Below are 7,207 nucleotides of genomic sequence, written 5' to 3'. Positions count from 1 at the left end.
GTATATGTATTAGGTCATTTGGTATTCACAAGTGCACTGTAAGTCAAGAATTACTAATGTTATTGCCCCCATTTTACGATGAAAAACAGGCACAGAGAGCTCAGAAACTTGCCCTAGGTCACACAGTCAGTAAGTGGCAGTCAGCATGTGTACCTAGATAGGTATCTAGACAGACCAGCAAGAGTGAATCAGAGATTTTGTTTCTATTCATGTGTTTCAACCCCTACATGCAGTGCACTGTTAAAGTATCTTCAGGGCTTTCGGTGCTGTGGCGACTGCGCTGAGCCAGTGGCCCGACCCTCCCGGCTCTCCGTGCTTCCACCGGATCCTACCCTCGCTCTGCCACCCGCGCCGCCACCATGACGCAACAGGCCATCTTCGCCAAGGACTTCCTTGCGGGCGGTATCGCCACCGACATCTCCAAGACAACGGTGGCCCCCATCGAGCGGGTCAAGCTGCTGCTACAGGTACAACACGCCAGTAAACAGATCGCCAGTGACAAACAGTACAAAGGCATCGTGTATGTATAGTCCTCATTCCCAAGGAGCACAGCATCCTCTCCTTCTGGAGGAGTAACTTGGCAATGTCTACCGCTACTTGCCCCACCGAAGCCTTCAACTTTGCCTTTAAGAAAAAGTATAAGCAGGTTTTTCTGGGCGGTGTAGACAAGCACACGTAGTTCTGGAGGTATTTTGCTGACAACCTGGCCTCCAGTGGGGCGGCTGGAACCACTTCTCTCTGCTTCTTTGGGAAAATCTGGAGCACAAATAGAATCCAAAGGCCTGGAAGACTGGTGAATATCACAGTCTTACTGCATCCGAGGCCTGTACCAGGGCTTCAACGTCTCTGTGCAAGGCAGCATCATCTACAAGGCAGCCTATTTTGGTATGTATGATATCGCCAAAGGTATGCTCCCCGACCCCAAGAACACACACATCATGGTGAGCTGGACGATCTCCCAGACTGCGACAGCTGTGGCTAGTTTTGTTTCCTACCCCTTTGATACCGTGAGGCAGGGCTTATTATGATGCAGTCTGAGTGCAAAGGAGATGACATTATGTATAGTGGGACTGTCGATTTCTTGACAAAGATTTTCAGAGATGAAGGTAGTGAAGCCTTCTTCAAGGGTGCATGGTCCAATGTTCTCAGAGGTATAGGTGGAGCCTTTGTGCTGGTCCTGTATGACAAGTTGAAGAAAGTCATCCAAATGTGTCTGTCTTACTAGAAATGGTAACCAAGAGAATCGTGTTTCTCTCCACCATTAGGGACCATTGACCTTCAAGAAATTCCTATTGTTTTTACCCAGGCAGATGAAGTCTGTAGAGGGCTAAGGAAAGCTGTAGAGAAGGGGATCATTGTGATTGCATTTGGCTATTGGCACCTCTGATTCCATGTATTCATTATTGGGAGGAGGAGAATCATGACCATCATTGTGGGTCCACGGATGAGGCATCTCAGCTACACAGACCTAGAAACCCTTGAGTCCAAATGCTTGTAGGACCCTCAGTTGTGTGTAAGTATTTATTTAAAAAGAAATCATGTCTCCCATTTGTACTTAAGTACTATCTCCTTTTGCATAGCTGGATATTTGCAATTATGTTTTATGTTGGGCATTCTGCTGCAAAACAGTAACTAAGCAGGACACATACACACACACATTATATATATATAATCAGGATCAAGACACATCAAAGTGTCCACCAGTATTGGTTACATTGCAGTGCATCTGTGAATGAATTGAACATGACATCTGCATTTACTATTTAGTAATAAAAGACAAAGGTGTCGCTATGAGAAAAGCAAATGGAACAGTTCCTGACACCAAGCAGGTGCTTTGTAAGTGTTTTCAAGTGTAATTTTAATCATCCTCACCATTGTCATTGACACCTTTTGTCATACTTATCATTATAGGAAATGGTTTGTACCAGAGTATTGAATAAAAATAAAGCAGAATATAAAAGTACAGACTTCGTAAAATTAAAGCCATACCAAAAAAAAAAAAAAAAAAAAAAGACAGAAAGAAAGAAAAGAAAGAAGAGAAAAACTAAAAATATCCAAATGAAAACAATTCATAGAAAACAAATGCCTGGAAAAAAGCATACCAAATTTTAACTGTTTTTCTCTGAGTATAATACTCTAGATGATTTACAAATAATTAGTTTTCTTTTCACATTGCATATTCTTAGCTTTTATTAATTAGCCTGTTTTGTTTACACTTTAACAAAAATAATATTATTAAGGGCTCTTTTTCTTTTTAGCTCTCTAAATGTTTCTGCAAGTAGATTGTTTTGACACTCTAACAAGAATCTAACAAGGTTAAAGACCAAAGAGTGATCAGAGATAGTATTTACAGCAGACCAAAGATCTTTGGGTTTGTAGAGAGGGGCAGTGTGAGGAAGCAGAGTAGCTGGGAGGGAAGATCAAGAGAAGTCCCTTAATGTTCAGAAAATGCAGAAAGCAATAGAGGCAAAACACACATTCCTGAGAAGAGACTATACTGTGGAGATACACATCTTCATTTATGCCTCTCAATATCATCAATTGGTTGGTGTGTGGTCCTTGGAGAGCAGCATCTCCTTTGAATAGTATTGACCACAAGAGTTTGACCCTCACCTGCAGCAGTTTTCTTGCTTTCTGGAAGATCACAAATTCAGAAACAGAGAAGAGAAAGAAAACACAAAGTGAACTAGACTTCCCACTTCCCCACACCACAACATCTGTGAAGATGTCACTGGAAGGTGTCATACAGAGCTGAATCAGCATTCATGAAATTCTCCACCTGCCACAATGACAGACACAGGAAGCTGCTTGGCTCTGACGAGCACAGACGCAGTCTCATCTGGATCTGAAGACGCACTTCCTTGCCTGCCCAAGTTCCTCTTCTGATCAAGGTACCCAATCACGACGCCTGGAGGTGGAAAATCCTGTATGGGTCCACAGCTGTTGGGGTTTACATTTCACATGACCCCAAGGATAATGTAAACAGAGGTGAGATAAGAGGGAAGAGAAGAGGTGGGATGATTGAGAATGGGGAAAGAACATACAGAATTCAAGATAAGGCACCCTGGTAAAGCGAAAATTATCCTAAATTTCTAATTGTTGGGGTGAGAAGCTTCCATATACTATCTATTAACTTAGGAAAAGTAATTCACTTGGTTTCCTTGTGAATGTTATTTAATTCTAAAAGCTTCATGCTCTGTAAAATGAGATATCTTACAGTATTATTTAAAATATTGAACATGACAAAAATAGTTGTTCATTGATTACTAATAATGATACAAGTAGTAATAGTGAATTTATTGCTTGCTTATTATGGGTCAGGTTCTCTTTTCAGCAATTTACATGTATTTCCAAATCAAATTCTGCCATCAACTCTTCAGGCACGTTTTATTATAGCTTCCATTTTACATGTGAAAAAAGTGAGATCCAATGAGTTTAAGTGACTGTTAAGTGGCATATAATACGGGACAGGCGAGACTGAGTGAGGGGATGAGCAGCGGGGAGGTCGCACAGAGGAAGGGAGACTCGGGGACCCTTAGCAAACACAAACTGATCCCTCCTGAACTTTGGGAATGAAGACCATGAACACATTCAGCAAAAAGTAGAAGGTCTGTTTGCACAGACCTCCCTTCTACGCCTCTTACAAAAAGAAATCACACAGACACACACACCCGGACTCGAGTTCCTAGTGGGTGGGGATGGGTGCTCCTCTGTGTGTGGTTGCAACATTAAAAGTAACTTCCCTCTGCAGACCCCCAAACACAGCCACAAATCGGAGACTTCATTTGAACGTAGTTAGACCCGGAGCTTCTTCAGTTTGTGAACGACTGATTCTCCTTGAGTTTGATCCGTGTCACGCATTGGCTGCCTCTCCTTTCACCGTCGGGTATTTGGAACAGAGCACACGAGGCAGACACGGATTTCCTATCTGTAGGACAAGGAGCCATGATTATGAACCTGTTTGTAGACTTCACAGGTAGTTAGGACCATTACTGAGCAGCACCTGTAAAAATGTCTTACTAAAAAAATAATACATTGGAGACGTGTTGTGTCTTTTAAAACAGTAAGAGCACATTTTTAAGTACAACTTAGTTTGGCTGTGCCGGTTAAGACCTTGGAGTGGGGTGTCTTTTTGGTGTCATGCGTTCGAGTCCCATCGCTACCAAATTCCTGGTAAACTTAGGTTTAGCAACCACACACAGAGGAGCACCCATCCCCACCCACTAGGAAGTCGAGTCCGGGTGTGTGTGTCTGTGTGATTTCTTTTTGTGAGAGGCGTAGAAGGGAGGTCTGTGCAAACAGACCTTCTACTTTTTGCTGAATGTGTTCATGGTCTTCAGTCCCAAAATTCAGGAGGGAAAAATTTGCTAAGAAGCCTGAGTTATTGAGAAACCAATACAGGAAGAATTATTTGACTACAAGACCATCTATCACTGAAGGCATGATTGGTACCTCTAGTCATCAGACTAGGATACAATCTTGTATCCAAGGAAAAAACTTACAAATTTGTAAGTCAAAAAATGTAACGCTTTTCCGTCTTCCCCCAACCCATTCCATTCTGGCTCCTCGGGCAACCATATTGGAGTCTGGGGCTACCTTAAAGGGATAACTTTTGCATATACAAGCAGTAGATAGTGATATCCATATCAATACAGGAAGAACTTCTTTCCTCCCTGTTTTGTCTCCATAGTATTCTGTTTTATGGATAAATGAATTTATTTCACCAGCCATTTTAATGATATAAACAGTTTTGCAATAAAATAATTCATATTTGGCATTTTATAAGTTTGTAATCATTAGAGAACTTTCTAAAAGTGCAGTTACTAAGTCAAATCGTATGTGCAATGGTAATTTTGGTGATTCTTGTTTTAACCACCTTCCCTAAATGTTGCTAATTGACCTGTCCACAGCTCCCAGGGAGGGCCTGTTTCCTCCCTACTATGATCAGCACAGAGCATTATAATAAAGACAATTAATACCCATTTAGTGCCTACTAAGCCCCATGTATTGCCATAAGTTCTTTACATGTATGAAGTCATGTAATATTTTCAGCAATGTAAACCCAAAGTCAAATTATTATCCCCATTTCAGAGAAAAAAACTGAAGCTGTGGCCAGTTAACCCCTTACCTGAGGGGTTGTAGGTGGAGGAAGCCTGTGTAGACTGAAAAATGACCCCCCAAAGATATCCAAGTCCTAATTCATTGAACCTCTGAATATTATGCATGGCATAATGGCCTTAAAAAGAGGCAGTGGGGGGAGGCGGGGCAAGATGGCAGACTGGTGAGCTGTATGTTTTAGTTACTCCTCCAGGAAAGTAGGTAGAAAGCCAGGAACTGCGTGGACTGGACACCACAGAGCAATCTGCCTTTGGGCATACTTCATACAACACTCATGAAAATGTGGAACTGCTGAGATCAGCGAAATCTGTAAGTTTTTGCGGCCAGGAGACCCTTGGCTCTTTTTCACTTTAATTATTATTCTTGTTATTTTTGTATGTGGGGTAATCAAGGTGTCAGGTATTGATTTTGGTGATGAATGTACAACTATGTAATGGTACTGTGAACAATCGAATGTACGATTTGTTGTGTATGACTGTGTGGTATGTGACTATATCTCAACAAAATGAATATTAAAAAAAAAAAGAGGCAGTGGGGTTGGCATGCAGGCAGAGCTCTTTGCAGTTGTAATTAAATGAAGGCTCTTGAGAGAAGGAAATATCCTGAATTATCCAATCATGAATGTCTGTATAAGAGAGAAGCAGAGGGAGATTACACATAGAGAAAAGAGGAGGAGGCAATGTGGCACCAGAAGCTGGAGGAGGCAAGGAATGTGTTCTTCCTGAGGACCCCTGGAGAGAGTGCACCCCTGCCCAAACCTGGATTTCAGCCCAGTGGAAGTGATTTCCACCTTCTGGTCTCCAGAACTGTGAGAAAACAAAACTCTGTTGTTTTTAATATCTGAATGTGCCATTTACCCAAGTCCTATGTTGACATGAAGTTCAAGCATGAGGATACAGTGTAGTCTGCTGTGAGTTTGCAGTTCTATTTACAGCACAGTAGACTTAACTTCAAATGCATTACCAGTCCCCATTTATGTTTGCATATTATAAAAATATTTCTTGCTTTTTCAATTCTAAAAGTAAAATATGGTTGCAATCAATTTAAGCTTTTATTATTAAATTAATCACACTGTTGACCACAGATTTTGTTGTTTCTATTTTCAAAATAAACTTAGTTACTTCAGCCACCCTTAGCCCCAGGTTAGGCAACAGATCGAAATGGAAGTGACCTCTGATCTTCACCCTTGAGCTCTGTAGTTATAAATCTTTGTAAGAACTCATGTCAGCCCTAAATATATTCCCTAACCATTCCTAATCCAGAGGCACACACAAATGCAGTGCCAGGTCTTTGCAGATACAGACCAGGGAAATAAAACAGAAGCTAGGTGGTTCTGAGAGTCTGCTGAGACCAGGCCTAAAGAAAAACAAGCTCAGATGGCAAATGCTGGAGTGAGGTTCACACTGGAGGGGGGCTGATGCCGCATTATCTCAACTAGTATTTCTTGACCCTTTCTCATGTCTGAGGCACTGGGCTCACTTTTCTAGAGATGTAAGGATGATGGCTATTAACTCAAGAAACTCACCATTTTGGACAGTGGTTCTCAACCCTTATCAGGCCTAATGAAAACTTTTTCTAACAAATATTGGATAATGCTTGATACTGGTTCTTTTTAAATTTTAGAACACATAAGAATCACATCAAGAACTTTTTAAAACAGGTGTATTGGGTTCAAAACCCAGACATTCTGATTCAGTTCAGTACAAGACCAGCATTTTATACAATGTCTGGCATTTTGTAAGCACTATATACATTTTAATTGTCACTATAATACCCAGTGGTAGTAAAAGTGTGGGGAAACACAGCTTGCTGCTGGGAATGTTTTTAGACAAAATAGGTCAGAATTACCATTATACATACACTTTGCTTTATCAATACCACTTCTAGAAAGTATTCACACCCATTTGAAATATCCTTTATGCAACATTACTTATTGCAGCATTGTTAGTATTGGCAAGAGGTGATAGGTCAAATATATTGATATATCCATTCAATAGAATACTCTGTTGCCAAGCAAAAGAATGAAGAAAATTTATTGATCAGGAAATCACTACAACATACACAAAGTGAAAAAACCAAGATGCAGTGT

At 41.0% G+C, this 7,207-nt stretch overlaps 1 pseudogene; it reads left to right on the top strand.

Annotated features, from left to right (window-relative positions):
* The first annotated feature begins 341 nt into the window (after nucleotides 1-341).
* Nucleotides 342-1,225, top strand: LOC119540781 (annotated as a pseudogene).
* The last annotated feature ends 5,982 nt before the right edge of the window (nucleotides 1,226-7,207 follow it).

The sequence above is a fragment of the Choloepus didactylus genome, chromosome 7, assembly GCF_015220235.1.
Source record: "Choloepus didactylus isolate mChoDid1 chromosome 7, mChoDid1.pri, whole genome shotgun sequence".
NCBI lineage: Eukaryota > Metazoa > Chordata > Mammalia > Pilosa > Megalonychidae > Choloepus > Choloepus didactylus.
This window is presented reverse-complemented; position numbering and strand designations above follow the sequence as displayed.